General features: G+C 41.1%; 1 pseudogene; it reads left to right on the top strand.

The window, feature by feature from the left end:
• Positions 1-309: 309 nt before the first annotated feature.
• Positions 310-25,377, top strand: LOC147887737 (tetraspanin-10-like; annotated as a pseudogene).
• Positions 25,378-27,636: the final 2,259 nt, after the last annotated feature.

The following is a 27,636-nucleotide window of genomic DNA, read 5'->3' as shown; positions in this document are numbered from 1 at the left end:
AACTAAATTAGTGTTAAAATAAAAGGGTGTGGGACTAAATTAGCATAAGATAAGAATAACAACAACAATAATAGTTTACATTTCATAACGATAACAACAACAACAACAACAATAATAGTTTACATTTCATAACGTCCGTTACAATTGCTTCTCGTCTTCGTAGTCGTGGCGGCTGCAGTTTACGTTAAGTTTCGCTGACGATAGTCGTCACCTCCATGGATTTCTTCCATCCTTTCCTTCCTACAAATCTTCCTTTCAATGCTCCGTTGATCTCGCTTCATCGACCATCATCCCTCCATCCGCTCCACTATGGGTAGTAGCAGCACCCGCTCCACCAGCCTCTTTGTTATCCAGTGGGTCAACTTCCTCACACTGGTAATCCATCCTCCCCTCTTGGTTGCCTCTTCTTTCACCCATATCCATCACTGCTTCCCAAGACGCAGCTCGTCGAATCTGCTAGATATCAACGCAGTCAGTACCACCTGATAAAACCATTTTACACGCTCCAGGATAGTCCCAACTTATTAGAGTGTGCATATTCTACTCGTAGAGGAAATGAGTTAGCACTCTCTTGCGGATAAGCCCTTGACCATCGATTATGCGTCTGTAAATCGAAATTCGGGACTCCAAACGCTGAGTTTTGTCTTGGCACTCCTGGCACCATTTCTGTAATTCACAAAGCACAGATATCACATAAGATTGATGAAATATCGTGGCATTTCAAAAGTATAGCATGTCGGCCTTTATGCTCTACACCAATCTTGTCAAATGATGTTCCATGCAGGTTTTATCGCTAGTTGTTTTCGCGATGGGCGTCGTGTTGGGAACGAAGAGCGGAGATTGCGAGAAGCTTCTAACAACGCCTGTGCTCATCAGTGGTGGTTTCATCTTTTGCGTGTCAGTTACCTTTCTCCGCATCAAAATAGCTGGCCTGGATCGTCTTATCAACTTTCTCCACACTGAACTGAGCGTTTTGGTTTGCTTCCTTGCAGCTCGCTCATTGGATTTTTAGGCGCTATGAGAGAAATTTCTCTTCTACTTTGGGTAGTATCCTCAAAGAATTAGTGAGCATACTTCTATTTCATATCAAGCATAGATGCTCATTCCTGTCACGTACATTTAGATCATTGAGTGCATTTTAAGTCACTTGCTAGTTTTCCCCTGTCAGCTCCGCTTTCCTTAACAAAAGCATCTGCAGTACTTGTTTCTCATGTGTCTTCTCCTTGGTGCGCTCGCTGGGTTTACAATTTTCGCGTAAGTCTCCTCACATCTAAGATTGCTGTCGACTGTTTGCTTCATTGCAAGTCCTCCTGTTCGTGAGGTCGAAATTTTCTTTCTATTTGCGCACCATGTCCGCATGAGCCAGGGTTGTAGCAAGGAGATCCATTTAAAGCGAATCAAGCTCCACGCCCAGCTGACATTACATCGTTTGGATTGCGGACAGCTTCATAGCGACCAGCAACATTGGATCGTCAGCCGGACAGTCCGTAAAAGGGAATAGGTATTCGATTTTTACCAGTGCTCTCGTTGAATTGTCTAAAACAAATGATTCGCAATGATACATTAAACGTACAGAGATGTGCATTTTGTGCTCCACCACATTTTACAGAATGCAAGCGGTAATTTAAGACGCTCAACGTTCTTAAAGTTCTAAAATTTAAACAGAAGAAATTCTATCGCTCACATGACTCGCAGTTTCCGTCTTAGTGCAGGGTTGTTCGGGATTACAAGCTGGAGGACTACTCTGGCTGGCTGCAAAAGACGGTAAATTTGGCCGTTGCGAACTATATATTTGTTCTACGATCTGTTTTTCCCAGCCTTTTGTTAAACAAAACGCGCCTCGTGACTCTCTTCTATATCAGCTAAACGAATAGATTTCTGGAACAGCTAAACAACACAGGCAATTGGGGACATCTGAAGAGCTGCTTCGTTAAAGCAAAGTATTGTAGCGATCTTAAATGGAAGTACCCGGTACAGTTTTGCGAGTTTAAAAACTATTAAGCTTACCCAGGCGTGATTATAGGCAAACGCTAATATAATCCAGTTTTATGAGGTTCGATTGCAGACTCTCAAAGAGTACAAACATGCAGTACTGACCTCGATCGAAGCAGGTTGTTGCAGACCTCCGACTGAGTAAGCTCCCATCACGACATGTCGTCAACGTTTGTGTTGATTGTACCTTTATTATTGAACTGTTGCGCCTTAAATTGTGAAACTAGTTGTCATAAATTGCTCCAAAAGAGAGCTTCTTGCTGGTGAATCAGATGTGGTTACCCTCCAAGAAATGCATCATATTACGATCTTCGGATTCGGCCGCGCAGCTTATCGAAAGACTGTAAGCTGTACAGGAACAACCCTGCAGTCAAGTGCTACAACTGCGATTCTTGCAAGTACATTGCTGCCCAGAAGCTCACTGGAAAATAATTGAAAGGATTTCTCACTTATCACTGTCTTGCGAAAAAGGAGCTTTTTTGGATGTTCTTCCCTTGGAAAAGATACTGTCGATGTTTTCCCCTTGGCGAATGGCATAACAATCTAAGAAAAAATGAACTGTATCTGTGTCCAGAGTTCATGGTAAAGTTTCGTTTCATTTGATAGTTTTTCGATGTTGTCATACGAAGTTTCCACTTTTTTGTAGCAAACTAACAAGTTACGTGTGCAAACTATCAATATTCCAAAACTAAGATGTTCAATATAAAGCGCAATGTAAGCTAAAACCTATATGTTTATGCCCTTAAATCAATGTAAGATTATGCCCCTAACTCTACTTTTTGTGGAGTAGAGGTGGAGTCGCACATTTTTTGCGAAAGGAATGGCGAATCATTGCACTTGTCAACATTATCATATTCACCATGTTGGTAAGCAACAAGCATTTTTCAACATTCATGGAATGATAACTTTTGCTTATGATAGTATGTTCTAAAAGGTCTCTTGAATTATGCCAATGTTTCTTGTGCTCTTTTCAAATTTGCAGATTGTTCTTTACTCAATTGCTTATTATGGAAGGCATACGACATTGAGCCACAAAAGGCATATATATATCTAGACCTACAAGCTTACAAGCAACTTGGTACCATCAGCGTATATCTTGTCATGGGTGATTATTGAGACCAAGAAACTTGGTGCCATCACCATATATCTTGTCATAGGTGATTATTAAGACCAACCTCTAACCAACTATATTTCATATGCTGCATTCTTTTTACAAAGTAGATACATCCATGTTGCAATTCCAAACTTTGAGGGCCCATAGATTTTGATAAGTTAAACTAGCATTTTTTATTACAAAAGCTATTTGAACGTTGAGAATACCTTACAAAAAAGTGATTTTAAGGTTTCTTTGAAAAAGCTTTAGCACTATTATAATATAGTCAAATCCCATTGAAAGTTACATTAGATTAAGTTTTGTGCACTATCTTGTGAGACTTACGATCATAGCATGAAAAACTTTATTAGTATGGGAAGCCTTTATGAGTAAATAGCCTATAGCCAAGGTTGTATGAGTTACAACTTTTACATTCATGAGTAGATTAAAGTATCTATTGTACATCAAACTTAATCTCAAAGCTGGTCTATAGGCATTAGTATAAAGATCATACATTTTAGCTCCTTGAACTTAATCCTTAAACCATTACAAAACTTTCTCTACCGAAGAAACTTATTTCTTAGATTGATAAGATATTTGAGTTTATTCAAGACTATACTAATAAAATCACTCACAAACCCTATGCTTCAACCACTTGATAGACATTCGATATGGTTATCATTAATGTGTGCAACTTAGAAATTGAATTGCTTAATATACATATTAAGGTCCCATTTATTAGTTTTTGCCACTTGGTTTCATAAGAATAGCTTGAAATACTTTTAAGTATTGATAATGCACGCTCAAGAATCCACACATGATGGTAAATTTTAAGTGTTCAAAGGTATTTTACTAATATTGATTAAGGTGAAAATGAATCTAGTAGAAATAATATAAGTCATGCAAGTCTCATATCCTCTTGATAAATGCAACGTCCTTCGTCATTTCTTAATGCTTCTTTTCCATGCTATTCTTTGAATATGTCCTACACATTTAGGGGGGATGCACATTGATATTAACATGATCAAACTCACTAGCTCATGACATTTATTTAATCTAGAAATTCATTAAGCAATACTTAAGATAGCCCACTAGTTCAACATAAGGGGTTTTATTTCTTTGTGGAGTTATAGAATATATTTATACATAAGGGGTACTTAAAATCTGTTTATTGAATGAACATGATGTAAGGAGGGTTTCTGTGGTGAACGCCATGACAATCCTCCACTTGTCGGCCTCCTAGGTATTATAATATTAATAAGGATAAGAAGGTTTCATTTTTGAGAAAAAGGATTTGTCACATGATATTGAGAATGCATACCGTCAAGCTCACAAGGGAGATGCATCCACACACACCATGCATGCGGGAGGATGGATTTATTAGGGGAGCCGCCTCCCTTTGGTTATAAAAGGAGGGGCTATTGCTTGATGTGACATGCTCATTCTTGTATAGCCACCACTCTTGTATTTTGATTTCCCATTCTCCCTTTCAATAAATTATGCTCTTCCTTGATGAATCTATCTCCTCATTCCCTCTTGCCATATATGCTTCTCATCCCCCTTTTCCTTGCCTCTTGTGCCATAGCCCCCTTCTTTATCACCATCACTCCCCTTTCCCTTTCCTCACCCATGCTATCACTTTCTCCCTCTCTCTCCCTCTTCCCCATCACTCTAGTCACCATGCTTTGCACCTGATAGCATATGGTGGTTTCTTTTCATTGTAACACTGCCCAATCCTTTCCATGAGAATTTGCTGACGACAATCTTCCAAGCATTAACCAGACCACCAATTAGATCAAATCCTCTCACAGTACAGGGAAAATAAGAAAATAATATATCATCACAAGATAGTCCTTTCCACCTCCCAGCTTTAGAGCTAGATCTATTTTCATTAAACCAATGAACAATCTCCACCCATGGAATATACTGACAAAAAAGCTTTGGTAACAGCTTACCAACCAAGGAGCAATCTTTTAGCTGCACATTAGGAATCCCCAATCCACCTTTCAACTTGAGGGCCTTAAGGGATGCCTACGAAATAGGATGCATCCTCCTCTTACCACCTTCTTCCATCCACAGAAACTTATAGAGGCTTCTCTCCAAATCCTGCCACAATGACTTCGATGGAAAATCCAAACTTAAGCCACAATGACTTCCGATGGAAAAGACAAACTTAAGCCACATGTAGTGTGGCAACAAGGATATGCCTAAGAACCAAAGCTCTAGCATTCCAACCAAGAGGTAGTCCATGCTAGGCTTTAATCTTAGACTTAATGCACTCTCTAAACCAATCAAATCTCTGATTCAAAGTAATGCCTATCCTAAGGGGAGCTCCAAGGTACCTAATGACCTCTCCATTTAACAAAAAAGAATTAATCCTATAAGACAATTATTCAGTAGAAGTCCTTAAGGAAAGGATGTTTTCCAAATGCATCATAAAGAACCTGAGGCCCAAAAAAATCATGAAAGAATCCCCTTCAAACAATTGATGCATTCAACACTATGTACAAAATGAAAGTAAGTCATCAGCAAACATTTGAATGCACAACTTGCCTCCTGAAGGAAGGTGAAACCCCTGCATTTGACTAGAGCCCACAGCCCCTTTCAATCTGTGCATAATAGGAACAGAGGCTAAGGCAAATAGATGTGGAAAATCCCTAACCCTTGGATGAGGTAATGGCCCTATAAGCTATAAATTTTGCCCAATGACTCTCTCAACATATGGAAAATTGTCCTTCATAACATACATATGTCCTCTTGCAACATCATGCTAGAAAAACATTATATAAACATATTTTTCCATTTTCTTTGGGCTAGAGAGGTTCCAACACTTACACCTGCATACAACTACATGCCAATGCTTTCATTCTTAATCATATGGAGCTGGATCAATCATGGAAAAATAACTATATCCATCCCAAAATGTCTTGCTAGATCGTTCTTAAGGAAAAATTAGTCAACATCCATCCATGCCCATCTATGCTCATCAAAACAAATCCTATAATAGCAAGGTAAGAATCATCTCCCTTGTAGTAGAAGGGTTTCACATCAAGTATTCCTACTCCTTGCTGAAGAAAGCTAAGCAATGGATGCAAAGACAATCATTGATAGCACAAAACCATGATTGAAACTTTCATCTCTATACAAATTCTTGTCTCATGTCAAAGAGGAAATCAAAAGTTCATCTTGCTAATAATCTACAACTCGTATGTAAAGAAAGGGAGATTTTGTTTTGAATGACTCACATATAGTGTGACTAAGTAAATCAACAAAGGTCATCATTATGGTTACAAGTCAGCCAGGTACTCCCACAATCATCGAGTTCATTACATAGCATGCAATCGTATGTCCGATAGTTAAAACATAGTCTAGGAATAGAACCCATTATATATTGCTAGTGCTACAGCTACAGCTCTTGTTCTATGGTCAATCTGGTAACTTTGTAAAGCTTCATAGAAATATTCTTCCATTTATGATTTTAGGGTAGTCGGAGAGATGGTTTTTCCCTCTAAAACCTATAGTGAAGGCAACGCTGAAAGCTAGCTTGAGGCTGAGTACTATACATAGAGGTTTAACTTGGATCCTTCCATATACTTGCGTTCTTTCTGCACAGCAAAAATAATGCTCTATAGAGAGTGCCTAATGCTTGAATTTAGATACTCATGAGCAACGTTGAGTGAACATTCAAAATGCCATAGCAATCTAACTTTTGGATTACCGTATGTATCCTTCTGCTATGAATCGCCAAGTCAAGCTATTCCCAATGTAAAGTGTTCCGTCTGCTAATGAAATGTATAAAGCAAGTTGCTAGTTGCTCACTTAAATAAAACATACGTTAACTATAAACCATCTCTAAATGTAGAGTTTCCAAAGGTAATATATCTTCATGCTACAAAATGGGCAGTGCCAGTCATGTATAGAGATGTCGGAGATGAATGCTATTGCTCAACCCATGCAAAGAGGGAAAGCTAAAGCTCTCAATCTCCACCTGGCTGGATTATATTCTCCATACAACTGCACACTCGACCAGAATCTCTTCAATCCTCGAGCCATGTACCTTCAATAGAGGTTTCGGGCTCCTAATCTCTCTGCACCTTGAATAATGCATCTCAAGTGAAGACTTTTCTCTCAGTTCTTTGTAGTCCCTTGAGCCCGGGGTGAGGCTAAAAGGAAGCCTTCATATTCTACGTTTCACAAGGCAAGGTAAGTGGATTAGAGAGAGGGTACTCCATGGGTAGTCTTCTCAGGTATCCCGCTCTCTCAATGAGTCTCCAAAATAGATCTTGAGAGATCCCCATAGATATTTCCCATTAACTCTCCTCTTGTAGTACTTAGGAGTACCACTCTGCTTTTTGTGGTCCCCCACCTAAATCTACCCTCCAATTGTAACGTCCAAGTGTCTAAACAGATGTCTAAACAGATAGTACAAATGGAACCATTAAGCATTTCTCCACTATTATCCATCAATTAGTGGGCCAAGGCAAGGTAAGTGTGATATAGGAAGAACTTTGGATAATCTCGTAAATCTTCCCTCTCTCTCAAAAAGGTCCCCAACCAATATCTTGAGAGATCTTTAACTAATCTCTCCCATTAACGCTTCCTTGTAGTACTTCTCAACACCAGTCCTCTTTAATGGTCCAAACTATGTCTGCCTTCCAACTATAATGCAATAATAAATATAGTACAAGTGGATCCATTATGCATATTTACACCACTATCCATCAATTAAGAGGGTCACTAGATCTCACTTCCTATCGATACGGGTCGCTAGTAGACAAAGTGGTCCTTATTCCAACCATGTAGGCAAGGGAATCCATGTGTGTGTGTCATAATTACTATCATGTGTCATGGAATACTTCAAAATTTACAAGGTGGTAAAGATATCAAGCATCCCCAAGGCAATCTTAAATACTCCAATTATAGGGAGGTTAAGGCGAGGGGAAGTGTGTGTGTGTGTGTGTGTGTGTGTGTGCGCATGCACACGCGTGCATGCACTTAGTGGACGCATAGGTTTGCATGTGTAACATTAGAGAATGCATCATTTCCACCTTGTACATATATAACATGATAGCTGCATAATGGTTTGTTATTAAAGCTCAAGAAGTGACAATATGTTGTCTAATATTTTATCTAGGATCATTTCTTCTACAAGGATATTTGGATAGCAAGAAGAGTTAAGAAGCTCTAGTATGAACTAGACATTAGGAGTGATGTGAATATGGGTTATGGAATAGTGTTGTGGTCTTTGTTTTGGATAACCAATACCTTGGGGATCCTTCATTATTCAGTAGTTGTGTATGGATGAGTACTTGTTTCCTAGTATTTACATTGTTGCAATGTCGAAAAGTACATCTTCACTTTATGACAATGATTAGGATGTTGGTTTTATTGTTTCACCCTAGTGCAGATCCCCAGGTGAAGTGAGTTCTTGCACTAGTGCCATATTCGATCGTAATGTGGTGTTGGCCAACATGGACTACTGCATGTGATCTACCCTAAGTAATGTGGTGCTACAAATGGAGAGCTATGCCTAGCCTATCATGTGAACTAACTTCTAGTATAGCATGTGGGGTCCTCAAGTGTGCTAGTGCTATGGCCATGTGAACAAGGGCAATGATAAAACTTAGAATGGATAAAAATAAAAGGTCTAAACCTTTGAATTGGAGAAAAGGAAATGAAAGGTTGCAAGTTGGCTTGCGTATGTAGTTGATTGACATTTTTGGGGGCTAATGGCAAGACGTGGGCATGACATGAACTTGATCATCATCATCATCCTCATTTGGATTGGGATGCACAAGGAAAGCATGTGATAGATAAGCCACATGGGTTGCTACATGAGGTTGGGGTTGTGGGTGGGTGATGACAGCTTAGAAGGATGGATGGTGTGATATGTCTAATGAGGCCATTGTTTGGGCCTATGCATGCATAGTGTGGCCACTTTGTTAGTCAGATTCAGGCTTCACTAAGTCTTTCTTGATTCTTTTGTTTGCAACATGGACACACGAGATAATCTATTTTATCAAACTCCTTCATCTTATAAGGCAAGCACATCCATTTGTTTGAGATTCATGTTGCATTATTGTTTGCAACAATTCTTTAGCTCACATGCATGCTTTGATCTTAGTGTTCGATCATCTAAGCTCATTGTATTTTATCCACTCCACCCAAACCAGCAATTAAGAACACATTAGTTCTACATGTTATTTTAGAACTGTTGATCAATGTGTTTGTACTTAGTTTTTCGTCATGAATACATGTTTGTGTATGTAGTCCATAAAGAATAATGCTCACAATTGTGACGAAGTTACTCCTTATAAAACTAATAGGATTTCAAGCAACAAAACATTTCTCCTAAGATATAGTGTGACACTATGCTCACGTTCTATGCATGGTGCATGAGTGATTAGTACTCCGATTGCTTGCATGCAATCGCACAGTGAATTTATGTAATAATTGACATACATCCATATAAAAATTTTGCCTTCTGAATATTTCTTTAATGGTGTTGCCTGCCACAACTATCCCAATGAATCGCTACAGTTGAACGATCCCGAAGACCAAACAGTCGCTATATTCCCAAAGAAATGCAAATGAACCAAAGTCAAGTTTATATAAATGTGACGGAAACAACTCTCTCCCAAATCCGTGAATAAATCCGCAAGGTATCGTCTGCACAGTCCAGCGTATAAAAATGGACGTACTAATATAATAATGCGATCGAAACAAAGGTACATCGAGCATAACTCTTACAACTAAGATGAGAAACAAAAGATGTGCAGGCAGTGGAGTTGCATCCGCCATGGCCAATCCTGCAAGGATTCAAGGAAATCGGAGCACCATGCGACAAACAGAGCACAGACGAATAAACAGAGTGTCATACCTTCATACTAACGAGAGAAGCTAAGCACAGAGGAAGAAATAGAGCGCTATAGCTTCTGATGAGAGAAGCAGGACATAGAGGAAGAAACAGAGCGCCGTAGCTTCTAAATATTGCTTTGGGAATGCTGATCTGAAGGAAAATTCATACACTGTCGTGTAATAAATCCCAACAAATTGCAATTTCGAGTCAAGATCACCCCTGGTGCTTGCATCCTCACTTACATCGTGGTGGTCCTTGCTTTCCCGTGGCAAATTCAAAAGCTTTCAGAGCTCCCACACTATAATAGCACCAGAAATTACTCCATGTGCTTGAGAGATCATTGTCTGAATTGAACATGAGATCAAAGAACATGTGCGCAAGTACCTAAGATTCCAACATGGCTGCCATCGATTGCAGCCCGTTATCTCAATCGCCTCTGGTTCGCCTTGCACGTCTAGCACGTAGAGCAGTGCAAGAACCTAAAATTGATAAGAAACTTTGGAAATATAAAACGCTCGAGAATAACCATTCGTGTGATAGTTTGACCATTAGTTGAATGTTATCCATTACTCGAACAAATAATTCATCCTAGTGTGCCGAACTTGATGATGTAAGACTCAAGTGCATAAATTTTTTATAAAAAATGAACTCGTTTTGATTCCTATGTAGATTTTGTTTCGAGTGAAAACAAAAAGCTGAAGATGAGGAGGAGGATCCTCTAGTAGAAGGCTTCGTCAAAGTAGAAGGCTTCGTCAAAGCACAATGAGATTTACATGAGCAAGCAAAAAAAAGATGAATAAGAACGTCTAATGCTTTGTTCTTGAAGGTGAAAGTCCCGACTTTTGTTTTTTCTCAATGACTTGCCAGTCCTCTTCTACCGCCTAGATCTTAAGTTCACAATATTCTCTGACTTGCCGATCCTCTTCTACGGCCTCGATCTTAAGTTCCCAATATTCTTGATTGGATTCTATGTTGGTGGAAACTCATTTGTCCCATGTGTTTCACCAACTAGACCAATTGAGATACGTTCTTCAGCTAACTCTGCCTCACTAACATTACTTGCAAATCAGTTTGAAATGCAATGAACTGCACTAAAATAAGAAATCAAGAAAAATCACATTTCAATGGTAGTAGTCTATTAGATGTGCCAGGTTAAAACTTCGAAGAGAAGCCTCTTACATACCTTCAGACAAAGGGTACATTCGCTTGAATTTGTCTTTTAGCCTCACCACTTGTTGGTTGATTTCTTCTAGCCTTCTTCCCACTAGTGGACCCATAGGTTCTGACTTAAAATGGCTCTGTTTTATGGATTTTATCAACAACACCAAGTCTTAAACCTCAGGAAGGATCTCCAATTCAAACATCTCCACCCAAAAAATCTTGCTTTCCTTGGACAACCTAGGTCTCTTCCCACATAGTTTATCAAATCGATCAGCCAGCCAAAGTAGCACATTGCTATATAACCGTTCATGGGAAAGGGCCATGAGAAGGGCAATCATACCAAGTGTTTTCACCATCACCCACTAAATATATACAACGTCCTCCACCTATGTTTATAGGACTGCATGCATTGTGAGTATGGGTAGTGTAGAGTCAGGCCTCAAAAGGGTACTGACAATCTGACTCTCCTAGGGAAATAGCTTTGCCATAGTGCACCCCGTCTTGCTACATCCATAGCTATGGGGTGCTCTGTCATCCTCCAACCACTGATGAGTGAACTCCGGCTCAATAGAGCTGGCGCATATGAAGATGGTCTCATTGTTTTGAAGCTGAAAGTGGAGAGGGAGAAGAGGAGCTAAATTAAAGTCATAGAAAGGAGAAAATATTTGTAGCCATGATTGAACATAAAGATTTTCTACTTCCTATGGCTTCAAGTAGGCACTTCTTCTCCTTCCCCAACTTTTAGCTTCAAAACAATGAGACCATCTTCATATCTACTCATTGTATTTAGCTGAAGTTCACTCATCAGTGGTTGGAGGATGGTGGAGCGTCCCATAGCTATGAATGTAGAAAGGTGGGGTGCACTATGGCAGAGATATTTCCCAAGGATAGTCAGATTGTCGGTACCTTTTTGAGGCCTGAGTCTACACTAGCCATACTTACAGTGCAATAAGATACAAAACCCAAAATGTTGGGGTGCTACTATCGAAACTACAGAACCCAAAAAGCTGGGGCACTGCTATCAAAATTGATGCATGTTTTCAAGCTTTGAAAGTGGAAAGGGAGAAGAAGTGCCTACTACCTGCAGCCATAGGTACGAGAAAATCTTCATAGCCATTACTGAATGATAGAGGAAATTTGAATTCATATAGCCCTATAAAGATAGGTAGAGGACGTTGGTTAAATTTAGTGGGCAACGCTGATGATTGCCCTTCACACATGCCCTTTTCCCATGAATGGTAGCCTAGCAATGTGCTACTTTGGCTGGCTCATCCATTTGAGAAACTATGTGGGTGTGCATGTGTGTGGCTTGATGGTCGATGGCACCTTGTAAAGTAGTCATGTCCAGAAGGCCATCACACTTGCCCAGCATGGAAAATGGCACCAACTGAAGGTAACATATTAAGCTCCAGACATGTAGCACTATATTCTTCTACCATTATATTAGAGCACTACCACACACTACTGGCAAAGCTTAAAGGGTCATTGTTTGCTTAGGTGTAGCCATTTTTTGTGAGGTTCATGGACTTTTCTATTATAGGTATCTTACATGACCCATAACTTTTCTATATATAGGTATCTTACATGACCCATAACTTTTCTATATATAGGTATCTTGTGTGACCCATAACTTTCTATATATAGGTATCTTGTGTGACCCATAACTTATGCATTGCTCAATGGAATTTGGCAAACTTTGTCTTCAAGTTGTAGTACACATTGCAAACTTGAACATGAGACCAAAAAATTATGGAATAATTATTGGAAGTGATACCATTCAAGCATTACAAGTGTTATGTTGCATGTGAAGCATGCATTGTAAAGACTATAGGATATAGCAATTTTCTCAAAAACATCAAAATTTTGTTTTGTACATACATGCAACCAAGTGATCATTCAAAAGTACACTATGTGACTTCTCCTCAACCCAAGGACATACCTAAATGATAACATTAGGCATGGATTAATGGCCCTCCAATGTTGTGCTAAAGTGATGCACACCCATTTGATGACACGCTCCATAACTTTTTTTAAATTTGTTGAAAACCAAAACGGATTGAAAATTTGGAATCCAAACTAGTGGGACTACTGCATGGTGGTCTTAAAACATTTTTAGTTGTTGGTATTGGTATCTAGATTCACCCTAAAATGGAAGAAGTTGAAAATGTGCAATTTGTGCATGTCCAAATATCTTTTAATAAATCCAACACTATTTATAATTTTGAATTGTTTCTTTTTGCATGCACTTGCTTGCTATATATTCATAAGCATGCCAAAGGTCATTGACATTTCATAATACATAGCATCAAACCCGATAGCATGCCCTTTGGCCTATTTATATTTTGAAGCATTTGAGGCCACATTGCACTTGTTTGGGATATCCAGTTCTGCTGACGTGTATCGCCAAAGGGGGAAAAACCGATGACTGAAATTTTTTCTGCTCTCATGAATCTTGAATTTTCACACCTCCTACCCATCAAATCTTGAAGGATTAAGTACTTGGAACCTGCCCAAAAGAGTCATATCCAAGGATGGATAAATGGTGAATTATTACTTTAAAACTGAAGTTATATAGAGATGCCAAATGTATAGTCAACCCCTAAAGTTATGTACCCAAGTAGTATACAACCAAGTTTTACTCTTCTATATTTCAAAAAGAGGCCACCATCGTATCTAAGGATGAATAAATACAAAGACAATTTACTACCTTTTTTTTTTCAAAGAAGACAATTTACTACTTACACTACAAGGCATAGGCCATTTTTCGACGGAAATACCGACGCTTTTTACATTAAATTTTTTTTTTCACGGGTGCAAACGTCGCTATAAAAGTCGCTAAAAGCGTCGAAAAAGGAGCATCGCTATAAACCATCACTATATAGTGACACTGGCAATCGTCGCTATATAGCGACGATGCAAACGTCGCTATATAGCGACACTGTTAATCGTCGCTATATAGCGACACTAGTAAGCGTTGCTATATAGCAACGATTAACAGAAGTTAAAAAAAAGGGTTAGTGGGGCTAAACAGGGCTTCCTTTTGGCCCTGTTTAGCCCCACTAATCCTTTTTTTTTTTTGTAATTACAAAAGAAAGTTTTTATAACAAAATTTCAGTTGCTTGCAGGGTGATACAAAATTATTCTTGTGAAATGATGAGTAACAAATGCATATACATGTCGGACATATACAACAGTGTTTGTAATAAAATTACCTTGTCTAAAGGGCGATACAAAATTGCTCAAACGAGCGGATATACAAAATGCTACTACCACTACTCATCCGAATCCGAATCATTTCGTCTTGTTGGCCTGTTCCTTGGTCCTCGACACCTGCGTCTTCTCCCTCATCCTTGGCACCTGCGTCCGATCCTTGCCCCTGTTGATTGCTTGCCTCCGATGATGGGACGCTTGAGTTTTGACCCTAAGAGTGAACCATATAAATCGAAAATTAGATTGGAACTTAAATTAAAAAGTGAGATTACAAGTAGGAGTAAACTTATACCGTGCGAGCAGCCACCTCAGCCCAATCGACTGTCGCTCCCATTGCCTCTTCTCAAAGAACCACGGCTTTGTTCCTATCCGAAATGCGTGCCGCATCTCTGCATCCGTAGGAAGACGACCCATCGCAGCTTGTTGTGGATCCAATTTACGAGAGTTAGAGTTAGCTAAAGTGCATGTAATATGTAAGTAAAACAAATAGAATAATACATTAAATGGGAAGAAGTAGACTTACCACGGTTGCCTCGAACGCATACCGTCCGCCTGCACCAAAGTGCGAAGTACCTACGACGTCCAGCCGTCTCTTCGCAGCCCTCCTCTGACCCTCGAACATTTCGGTATGGTCCCTATGTTGCTTCTTGAAGTACTTCCAATCAGCTTTGTCTGCCCAGCTGGGTTTAGCCAACCCCTTTGTAATGGAAGTACGCAAGGTTGATCTACGATGCTTTAGGACCAAACCCATGCGGTCGAGCATATAATTGTCATTAAACTCCACATTTGGCAGATTAGGGTATCTTTGTTTTAACTCATCGATCACCGCCTGCTTCTTTTGGGCATCTTGATACCGCCAATCGGTATTTATGCCGCTCTTGAAGTGATGACTCATCAACCTCCTCATGGCGGCCATCACTGCTTTGCCCTTTTTATCTTCTATCATCTCTCCGGCAGATGTGATTTGATAGGAGAGATCCCCTGATGAGTAAGGGGGACTGACGGTAGCAGAGTCTGTGAAGGAGTGGAAGCTGCGCGACCGCTTTCGGAGCGAGGAGTAGCAGTGGGAGTAGGAGAGGGAAAGGGACCTAACTGATACTGTGTCTCCGAACCAAGTGGAGACCTAAAGGAGCGTGAGTGTGCTGAGTCGTCTACATCTCCCGAGTCAGCACAACATGAGCCGCCTGTCCTACTCTTCCTTCCCTTGCGGGAGGCATGCGCAGGTGATGATCCTGCGGTCGAAGGGGCGCGAGGGGATGGCTGGGCAGTACGTCCACCCGTCGGTGTAGGGGAAGGAATTGCGGAGGTCCTCTGAGAGAGCAGAGAGAAGAATCTCGCTGCCTCCTCATCGCTCATCTGTGCTACAAACTCGTCGGGACTCCCGATAAAGCCATGCACAGCTAGCAAAGGAGTTCCTCGAGGGGTAGTCGCAGTGTTACGTGGAAGAGGGTCGAACCAGGGGTAGTCGTAGTGCTAGGTCCGAGAGGAGTCGGACCAGGGGTAGTCCTCGGGGTAGTCGCCTGAGAGGAATCAAAGTCCTCTGGAGCATATAGATCGTGAGCTCTCCTCCTGCGAGGCTGTCCGTACTCGTCGGGGATGAGCAACGTGATCCCATGTCTAACATAGACACAAACACGAAAACAGAAAAAACAAAAACAAACATAAGCATTCTCATAGGCATAGGCATAGGAAAGAAGAAAGAAGAGGGAAAGGAAAGAAGAGGGAAAGGAAAGAGGGAAAGAAGATGGAAAGGAAAGAAAAGAATGAGAATGAGGAAATAGAGAATGAGAGAAGGGGGAAATAGAGAAGGGGAAAGAGATGAGGGAAAATAGAGAAGGAGAGAAGGGGGAAATGAGAGAAGGGGGAAATAGAGTGGGAAATAGAGAATGAGCTTATGCAGAAATAGAGAATGAGCTTATGCTTCTCTCATTCTCTATTTCCGCATAAGCTCACGCATAAGCATGAGCTTATGCAGAAACTTAAGCATAAGCTCATGCTCATGCATGAGCATAAGCATGAGCTTATGCTTATGATTATACTTAAGCATAGGCATCGGAAATAGAGAAGGAGCTTATGCGAAAATAGAGAATGAGTTTCCGCATAAGATTCTCTCATTCTCTATTTCCGCATAAGCTCATGCATAAGCATGAGCTTATGCGGAAACTTGAGCATAAGCTCATGCTCATGCATGAGCATAAGCATGAGCTTATGCTTATGCTTATGCTTAAGCATAGGCATCGGAAATAGAGAAGGAGCTTATGCGGAAATAGAGAATGAGCTTATGCTTCTCTCATAAGCTCATAGATATGGTACACACCTTGGTGGTCATTTGGGGAGCATGTATGGGTCTTCATGAGCAACCTCTTCCAAAAGAACTATTTCTTCAGGGACTGGAGTGGCCCCCATTCTTCTCAAAGTCCCCCATAGGGATGAGGTGTCATTTTCAGTCTCAACCTTGAATTTTCTCTAGCTCTCTTGACAAGAGTTTGCCTTTTTCCCTATTGGGATATTTGTTTTTTTCTTGCATCGCATGATGTACTTTTTTAAAAAGCTTTTCTCTGGGTGATTCGTCTGAACGCCTCGAATGGAGATGCCCTGTAATTAGAGGGCTTTATAGAGTGATGGAGTCCAATTCAACACAATAATAAATGAGAGCCGACTAAAGCGCTACTACATCAACACGCAAGCCATCCCCGACAAAAATAAAGATTTGGGAAACCAAGTCTTCCTTAGTTAGGATTAGATTATAGCACGAGCACCTCACGAGCACTCACTTGCATATGTATGTCTTTGCACATATAGGTAGCATCAATCGATTTTAACCTAGGCTGCACTCACACGCTTTCGCTTAGACACATAGGTGATTGCATGAATAATTGTGCCACACACTTTTATTTCACACTCTAAAAGCATCTATAAAAATAAGATCTCTCACACACACACAGAAAGGTCATATCTACATGCCAACCAATCTAATGATCAATGGTACACCACATGCACATGGATGCAGGTTCAGAAAAGATGCCGCCACTAAAGAGGATGCGTAGAAAGAGCCCACCGCCTCAACCATGAGACCCCCTCCAGAGTTCGCACCCATCTACATCCTCTCAACCACGGTGACCATAGGCATTTGTGGTCCAGAGCGATAGCTCTGAAGAGGATTCAGTGCATGACTAAGAAGAACAAATGCCACCCCAATCACCACTGGCCTACACAACCATTGATGGGGCCTAGTCATTGGAACTTGTTTGGCCACCCACATCAACTTATGCTCTTTCCTAGGAAGCAACATCTTACTTAGAGCAAAGGGGTCTAGGCAGTTTGCATGAGAGCCTAAAATCCTTGGAGGACAGTCCTACAATGACCACATACATCAGGGACTCTCTCCATTCTTACCACTCTAGCAATCCAAAGGTTGGCAAGTATGGTACAATTACATGGCCTATCGATCCAAAGTTGCTTGAAGTATAGTCTCTCCTCGCCAAGGGCACACTGTGCCATAGGGATGGCATATTACTTCGCAGAGTCATTTCTCTTTCTTGTAGCTCTTTTTTTATGATTATAGCCAATAAGTGTGGAATTTTACATTTTTGGCCTGATGAACCATTTAGTTTCTTTGTAAAGAAGATGACTAAGTGCTATATCCAGTCTTGCTTTAGCTTCCTACTCAGCAAAACAAATGTGCAGAGTGAAAGGGATCGATTCTTGCCGCACTTAACCCCTAGGATTGTGGATAGGAATTGTGCTGCTTCCTTGAGGTGATGCAGGATCAAAATTTGTAATAAGATAGCTCTTCAACTTTTTAGGACAATCTGCAACACCTATCATATGTTTAAAATCAAAGAATCATTCTTTTAGTGGAGGAATACAAACTCACATCACAAAGCACAAAGCATTTTTGCCACAAGGTACTAACTCAATGTCTATTAATTCTTTCACAAAACAAATTGAAACATAATGTTTTGCAAATCGAATCTAACCAAATAGTGTCCAAATATAAATCAAAATGTAGGTACAAATGTTTTAGCTGAGCATTTGTGTCTGTAACTCTGATTAACAAGATCACCCAGATTCACTAAGGGTTATCTATGCAATAAAATTGAATCAAGTTGGCTAAGAATGCCCTTGCAGCATCAGCAGTGATTCCCCTTTCCTTGCATCCAAGAACCATAGCAAAGCGTTTCGCCTCACTATCTTTCAACGGCCCCATTTTGGCAATTTTTCCTAGCATGCATTCTTCCTCTTCATTCAATGTAACATGTTGAGCATGCACCATACTTCTTGTAGTAGGACAAGTCCCTCTCACTCTAGTTTTGGTTATAGGTGAAGCAATACCTTTCTCTGTGTCTTTTTTTGAACTACGAGTAGACATATGGGATTCGACATTCATCCTTTCGAGCACTTCTTTGTTTTCTTCTTTGAATTCAAGGATCACTGGTTGAAAATAATAGAACATATCATGCCCTTCGACAATCGGAGCTTGACCAAATCTGCTAGAAGAGATGGCACTACGCACATCTACTGCATCATCTAGCATCTGTAGGTACGGTAATAACTCATGAAGTAGAATCACCACAATCTATATCAAATTTTGTAGGGAAAATGCAATTTTCTGCTAGATTAACACAACCCGTGTAAGGCGAAACGTCAATGAACACTGTTCTTGCTGGTTTGCATTCCTCTTTGAAACAACACCACACTCTCATTAATGGTTTAAACTCCGCTTCTACATTCATCCTATCTGGTCGAATGATTCTACTCTTTGTATGCTTGTGGCATGCCATCGCACCCCAAACCATGAAGAAATGTAACTTTCTGTTAACATGATGCTCCAAAGTGTCTAGCATGTGTTGCACCATGCCCTTTTCTCCTCCAGTGGACCAAATGCCAACATGGCAGTGATCAAGCAACCATTGTAGAAACTCTAAACACCTAGGATGGAGAACAAGCCAATGCTTCCCATTGTGCAAGCTCACATGTTTGTTTGACTTCGAAAAACAACGCTCGAGCAATAACCCTTTCAAATCTATTACCACTGCTAGTCTTATTTTTGTTATCACCTCTTTTGACATTATTTCTGAGGGTGACATTATGTCTTCTCCTTTATCTTCTAAGATTTCTTCTTGTACCTTGGCTTCATACAATGACATTGCATCTTCTCCTTTACCTTCTAAGCTTGCATCCACATTTGTCAATGGAACATTAACTCCAGACATTGCATCCTCAACATTTTCAATCAACCATGTTGAGCTTGGAACTTGCATGCTAATGTTCAAATTAGGCACATAATGAATCATTGAATTAGGTGTCACATATACAGGCAATGCTTCTAGCGATGTGAAATTGAGATGGCTAAGATTTGTTGATAAACAAGGAAACGAAACTCATAAGTAGAAACAAACTGAAGATTGAGTTGGAAAACCAAATTGTCAAACTTTAGGTTGTGTGCTCTCAATGAAATTTGTTTGAGTGAAAGCAGTCATGTTTTTCTTTTTCAAAACAAAATTGGATTACTAAAAAAAAGAAAGCATATGCATAGTATCCCCCTAAAGTTATTGAATCTATACCCTTTCAAGTTATTTTAATCCCCAAAACTACATATCCTTACAATGTCAAAAACCTTTGCATAATAGATAGAGTGGAGTCCAACATTATCTAGCATTGCCCAAGTGTTCCCACTAAGAAAAGATTTGGCCAAGCGGCCAAAACATAATTGAGCATTCATATGAAGTGAATAAGGATAGAAACAACAATTTACACTAATTCATTCATCACGAAACATATTCAAGAATACATATGTTCATGTTTGAATTATGGCAATGAGATAGAAGAAATTTCCAAGTAATATTAAAAGATCCTTGGAACAAAATTAATAGATCATATGGAGAATATAGCAAGATAACATATGGAAAACATGAACACCATATAAAAGGACAATTTCAAGGACCTGTTGCTTCCTCTTCTGTTTCCCAAATCTTTGAAGCGTGTTTTTGTAAATGCTCACACTGCTCTTCATTGAAGGGTTGAAGCTCTTTTTGTCCTGGTATGGTATCAATTTCTTTATCTCCTCCACCTTCAGTTGTATCATCTTCTTTTGGTACCCCCTCTATTGCCAATCAAATTGAAGGTGCTGAGTCACTTGCTAGTGTTACATTTTGCTAGAGCCAATCATCCCCTGAGCCTTGGAGATTTGTTTGGATTACTAGCTGGTCGATTCAGTTGAGTGGAGAGTCAGTTAGTAGCTTGTAGAGAGGCCTTTGATCATCAAGGGTTAGTTGAGAGTGACATCTCAATGTAAAGCTCATTGGCACTAAGTCTCGAGAGGTTCGATTGTTGCAGTTGTTGTAGATTCTGCCTTAGTTGATGCATTGCAATCCTTTGTTGTTGTAGGCTCTAAAGATCTCTCTCTTCCTCAAGGAAACTCTCTCTTGATATAGAAATCTCTCTCGACTGTCTCAAAATAAAGACTTCATGATCCCTTTCTCTCTAAGAACTAGCTCTTTCTCTCAATGCAAACCTTTCTCTCTCACTCAAAGTACAAATGAACATGAACACTCTCTCTCACCATAGATCTCTCAACTCAAAATCTTTCGATGGATAGAATTCCTTTTGCAATGGAAGAATCTCTCCCTAGTGGAATGTCATAAATTTCTTTCAAGAACAATGAATCGAATGGAAGGAGATTAGCAGAAATCTCTCAAACTCTCATGGATGGAATTCTCTCACCAATGGATGAAATTTTCTCTATCACTCAACGGAAGTGAAAGAACACTCAATCTCTCGATCTCTCAATCAATCACACTTACAAGAAGGATGGTGCCTTAGCGGAAGGCAGAACCATGCTCTAATACCATGACAAAATATGAAGAGGGGAGAGGAGAAGAGTGGAGATGAGAAGAGAGGGAACAGCTAGAGAGCATACCACAAATGACTAAATGTACAGTAGATTTAGCTGAAAATGTAGAATATATACAAACCCATTTAGGGTTAGGGCATCTAACCCTTTCCTTTATAGCACTCTATATGTGTTAGGGAAAGAGGAGCGTTGAATCACATTAAGAATCATGGGCAATGTGGCAGTTGTTGGGCTTTGGAAGGTATCAACTAGATTGTAACTGAATGTCTCGTCTCTCTCTTGGAGCAAGAGCTTATCGATTGCGACACAGAAAGCAACAATGGCTACAATGGTGGGTCGATGCCCACAGCTTTTGAATTCCTAGTTAACAATGATGGCATTGATACAAAGAGGACTGTCCGTACTTAGCAATGGATGGAGTCTATGATATCCCCCAGGTAAAAACATATGAGAAGTCTTAATTCGGATATATTGCAATGTCATGCTGTGCTAGCATGGGAGAATGGAGGCAAAGATACCAGAAAGGAAACTGCAATAGAGCTATGAGAAAGGAAACTCCGGAGCAATGTGCAGACCCAATCTTTGCAAATTTGAAGTTGCTCACCACTACATCATTCACTCTGTCCAATGAGGGCTTGCAAAATCATGCAGAAATGCAAATCCCACAAATGTTAAAGCTGCCAATGTCTTGCATCCATGATCCAAAAAAGTGCTCAGGTCTGAGATCCTTTCAATGCTCAGGAGCTCATTTTAAAAGAAAAAAATGTAAAAATTAAAAATTGTATAAAAGAGAGGGAAAGATGGGCAGGAAAAGTTTTATTGAAAGGGTTAGGAATATATAAAGAGAGAGTGTCAGTCATTTCACAAGTCATTTCACAAGTACAAGCTATGGGAAGGCTTCCAACTTCTAGCGAGATTTTGGGAAAAAGTCCAAAATCAAAATGAAGGTAATGTGAAACATATGGCATACGCCACATCTCCTCTTTTTTTGGAACATGTAGCTCATTTAGAGAAAGAATACAAAATTAAGCAAAATGTTTAATTCACATATGGCGTATGCCACATCTCCTCTTTCTTTTGAACATGTAGCTCATCTAGAGAAAATATACAAAACTGAGCAAAATGATTAATTCACATATGGCGTACGCCATATGTTGTTTTAGAGAAGGATTCCTTTGAAGGTGTGGCTTAAGCCACACCTTCATCTAAATATTTTTAAATTTGAGAAAAAAACAAATTAATAGCAAAAAATTAGGGTTTTTAAGAAAACATTTCTACTTTGTGGATATTTTGAAATTTATATCTCAAAATGGGGATTTTCTAGATATCCCCCCCCCCCCCCCCAATTACTAGCAAAAATGAGGCTTTTTCAAAAAACGTTTACAGATTTTGATTTTTTTTGCAGAAAATATAATTTCAAATTTGGTTTTTTTTTTCAATTTGATAGCTCAAAATGAAGACACAAGTTGGACACTTACTCTACGTGGCTTTAAACACACTATGTGGCAACACGGCATCCATCCACACCGCATTCCTCATAATCATTGAGTCCAGGTCTAGGTGAGTCAGGCATCTCACCTAACGCACCCATAGCCCACAAGTCACTGCCAAACACACACACACACATGCACATCCACGGTCAGCACTAGGTGATTAGGGTCAGTACATCCCTTTGCATTTTTTTTGCCATCTTGCACGCTGGCCTCACAATCCATTCCACACCGCACTTGTGCACCCCACTCGTTCCTATCTCCCACCCACCTTTTTAGTCCTTCACACTTTTCTCCTCTTTTCCCTCCCCCTTCTCTACACAGTCAATATCCTGCTGGTTGTGGCTATAGCGTCATCCCATCGACCATCGTCGTCCTCGCATCACGTTGACCATCGCCATTGACTCATCTTGCCACTTGTCGCCATCCCCATATCACGTCGACCATCACCATCAACTCATCCTGCCAACCATCACCATCTCCATATCACACCAGTCGTGGCCAAAACTGTATCCTGCCAGTCGTTGCCATTAACGTATCATGACGACCATTGCCATCGACTCATCTCGTTGGTCATCGCTATCCCCATATCACACCGATTGTCGCCATCCCCGTATCAAGCCGACCATCGCCATCAACTCATCCCGCTGACCATTGCGATCTCCATATCATGCTAGTCGCGACCAAAACCATATCTCACCAGTTGTCGCCATCCCCATATCATGACAACCGTCACCATTGACTCATCCTACTGGTCGTTGCCATCCCTGTATCACGTTGACTATTGCCATCCTTGTACCCCGCTGAACGTTGCCATCTGAAGATCCTACCAGTAGTGGGGATACAAAATCTATATAAAGAGACCCTATCCCATTAGGTCGTCACCATAGTAGTTTCCCCCAGACTCTTGCAAAATTTCCTTGAATTCTCACTGCCCCCTGCCCTAATCCATAGCCATCCAACACATTTTGTTTACATCCTCCCACTCTTCCTCTTCCACTGATTCCCTCATCACTCAATTACCCTCACTCTTTCCCATGGATCCTGAAAATGAATTCTTTGAATTCAAAAGTGAGTTGGGACTCCACCCTTGCCCTATTCCACAGGCCATTGGCCCCTCCGATTCTCAGAGCACGCCTTTAGCAACAATCAGCATGCCCTCCGAATTCCTTATCGAAGATTTGCAAGGGGAGGAGGAAGTGTCTAGGAGAGAGGACACCTAGGAGGGTACGACAACAGCAGGCACCCCCCCCTCAAGATCAAGGAAGTGCACCTCGGGCCCCACATAAGGCAAATACAAGGTCGTGCGCTCTCAGATGCACTCACCGCTCGAAGAAGCCTGGGTCCAAGAATTAGACACATGCGGCATTCACTCGCGCTTCACCTACGAGGGTCACGATTACACCCTCCATTAGCACACAGCAGTAGCTTATGCGGCACTTAAGGAGCTGGAGGTGCAAGATGCACTAAGAGGTGTAGGCATGAGTAGAGTGGCAAACCTGCGTACAACATCAATACCAATATTGGCACCCTGTGAGATGCAACAAGCACTGCCAACCACTATCACCTCAATTAGGATGTGGTACGTGCCACCTTCAGTCTACCGGTGGTCAGCAAAAAGTATGCAACAAAGAAGCCGGAGGCCCTCAGCAAGGTCTGCCAGTACGACCGACAGAAGAGCAAAGGCCGAATCCACTTCACCACCATTCACAAGCCAAAGGTGGAAAGATCGGCAAGATCCCTACAATGGCTAACACAAGTAAAGCACATAGACCACCATCAGTCCATCCCTACCCAATATCTTATTACGGTTGGTGGATCCCCAGGTTACAAATTGGGCCGACTATTTTTGCAACTAGATGAGGGATGACCTCAAAATGCACGAGGAAGTCATCCGCAACCCAATGCTCTATATGCTAATTCTATACTACTTGCTCAAGTAGCATCCACCTGTCATTCGGCGAAAAGTCCGCCATAGGACCAAGCAGAGGTCAAGCCCAAGCGAGCAAGGACAGAGCCCAGTGCCACTCTGATCGGCCTCTTGTGCATTTGGACCCAAGCCAGTTGCTCGTGCAATATAAGGACTGCTAGATGCAAGAATTCTTGAGCTGACAACTATGACTCCAGAAGCCTCAGGACAAGGACAAAAGGGTTTAACAAGAGCCCATCATAATCGAGGGCCTCCTAGGTGACCAAACGGTCACCATTGGCCTCCACCCAGGAGCCAAAGCCACGACGGCAACTCTGGCTATGCCCTATGTCTCAGCCTCAGCAACAGCCCAAGAGACCACATCCTTTATCACCGGCACCTACTCCTCTCCATGGGCAAGACTAGTAGAGGCTTTACAATTTTGCAGCACGCCCCAGTATTGGGCACCAAGTGGCTATAGCTCATGTCAACTGAGCAGCTCTCGTGTGCAGACTTGATGGAACAAAACCTATTCGAAGTCATGGTGCAGCTTCCACAAGTGGCACAAAAAATTTTACAAAGGAGGCAAGAACAGGCCTCATAGCTCTCAGCAAATCTCCTCCAAGCACAGCTCTCCATGCACGACAACCACACAATCATGGTTCCACCCAAGCTATAGGGCACCCGGCCATAAGCAGAGCAGAGGAGTACTACTGCACAAAGGCTGAAGAGATCGATCTGGCAATGACAAAGCTGAAGGATGAGCTCGCCACCAGCGAATCCCTGGTCCAAACTCTTATGGACTAGGCTGACAAAGTGGAGTCTGGCCTCGAAGTAGCATTGGAGCAAAGGCGCAAGCAGAGGCACAGCACGCCAGGACACATAAGAACCAGGAACGCTAGATCCAAACACTACATGATCTCTTGGCACAAGAACGGGCATTGACAATGTCCCTTCAAGAAGAGAACAAACGAAAATGCACCTTGGGTCAATTAGAAGAATCAGGCTTGGAAGACCGAGAGCAGCAGGAGTTTAGAATGTACAAGGAGGTCTCCACACAACTCACCACTTACACACTCACACCACGCGCCATCCCCCAAGCACTACAAATGCACTTCGCACTTACACACTCGCACCATGCACACAAAACCTCATATTCCACCTAGACCTCACAACTTCACTCCCTCCTAATGCCCTGCAAACAATCATCCACCATAACCCCGATCACTATCACCCCATCCTAGCAATGTCATATTTTTCCTTAGATCTCCAACCCTCTAGTCTCTCTCTTCTCCACCCCTCAGAGCTACAGACTCGAGACAGACTCTAGCTATCCATCCGATCCTACTAAATTTTCAAGCCCGGTGCCACATCATCACAGAGTCCACTAATTATCTAATGCATGATGATGTGATGCAAATCACAAAGCCCGAGGAACTCAGTTCATGGATTTGCACCCCTGAAAGTCTGCAAGTAGACATTGATTGGATGCAGACCTAAGGCCGAGCCTCCGCAATCCAATCTCAAGGGCATCTTGCGGCATTCCAATCCACGACTTATAGTCCTCTGTTGAGAGATCACGCTCAACATCATGTGATCATATGTGCATAGGTTACCTACAGACTGCACATTCATTGGGGAGACATGGGCATCGATCCCCCAATGCTCTAATACGACTTGATCTCAAGTCATTCATAGCTTTCTTGCACAGGTCAAAGCCTATGTGTATTTGGCAAATTGGCAACAACAAACATTCATGTCTTTGAGTTTCCAATGCTCAAAGCTCAAAGCTCATCTATAATTTGGGATTCATAAAAACAAGCATGGTGGTTGTTTGGGACATATGATGAGAATCCAAGTTGCCTACAGATTGCACATTCATCGGGGAGACATGGGCATAGATCCCCATGGAGCAATGCTCCAATAAGACTTGATCTCAAGTCATTCATAGCTTGCTTGCACAGGTCAGAGCCTATCATTAGGAAAAAAGGGAGCTCATTTTGGGGCCTTTTACGGTTTGGAAAAATAACCTCTCAACCAATCAATAGAAGGCCAACGTAACGTTGAAAATTCACGAAAATAAGAGAAAATAGAAAAAAGAAACAATACTTTATGTAAGTACAAGCGTGCTACATTAATGAGGAGATTGGTTTTTTATTCGTAGAAGATCTTTGGACAAGAAGATAGAATCTAAACTGACATTTTATCTGACAAGATCCTTCCCGCTTCCACCTTCCTTTGAATTTTCAAATATTGTGCCGCCTTTCGTGCGAAAGGTCTACCATTCTACACCATTGCCTCATTGTGCAACTGCCTTCCTTTTCCAAAACTGCTCCCTTGATCCTGTTTGGCATAGAGTAAGATGTTTCTCGTCAACTGTCTGTTTGCCCACTTTCTCTTTCTTGAAACTTCAAATTGTTATCTTAGTTACATTACTTTGCTATTCTTACAGATTCAGAAAATCTCCATGGTGAACCAAAACCACAGCCGTTCTTGTGCAAGACGCTCTGTGGATGATAATGCTACGAAGGCAGAATTATACCAAACATCCTTACCTCGTCGACCTGCTTCTTCTATTTCGTCGGTAGAGAATTCAAGTACAGTCAAAACAGAAGGAACTTGGGAAAGGTTTAGTGTTTCGAAAGGAGCATGGGTGCTCATGCAACCTAGCAAAAGAAAAAGACCCCAGACAAAAAACATTTTCTTGGCATCGTGGAAGGGAAGAGTACGAGATTTTAAAATCACCAAAGGGAAGATATCCGTGAAAGAAGTTTTGATTCAGCACGTGTACATGCATAAAGAACTTGTCTTGCGAGACTATCCAAAAAATCTTCCGCAACACAGGCCTAATTGTATATTTTTCTATTGTGGTTTTTTCCTTCATGAGGTGTATGGATTTTTAAGATGAAGCTTTCTCTCTTAACTTATTGACATTCTTGTGTTGTTTTATTTCATATTTATATCCTTCATCGTATGAGACATGGCAAAACATCGATTGTATTCTGGGATTTATAGATGTTCTGCATGGATCGATAGGAGAACAACAATACCAAGGTCGATGTGCAA

Source organism: Dipteris shenzhenensis, chromosome 22 (genome assembly GCF_047967505.1).
Source record: "Dipteris shenzhenensis isolate YYH24624 ecotype China chromosome 22, Dip_SZ_1.0, whole genome shotgun sequence".
NCBI classification, from domain to species: Eukaryota; Viridiplantae; Streptophyta; class Polypodiopsida; order Gleicheniales; family Dipteridaceae; genus Dipteris; species Dipteris shenzhenensis.
Note: the sequence above shows the minus strand (reverse complement) of the source record. Positions and strands in the feature narration are given on the sequence as shown.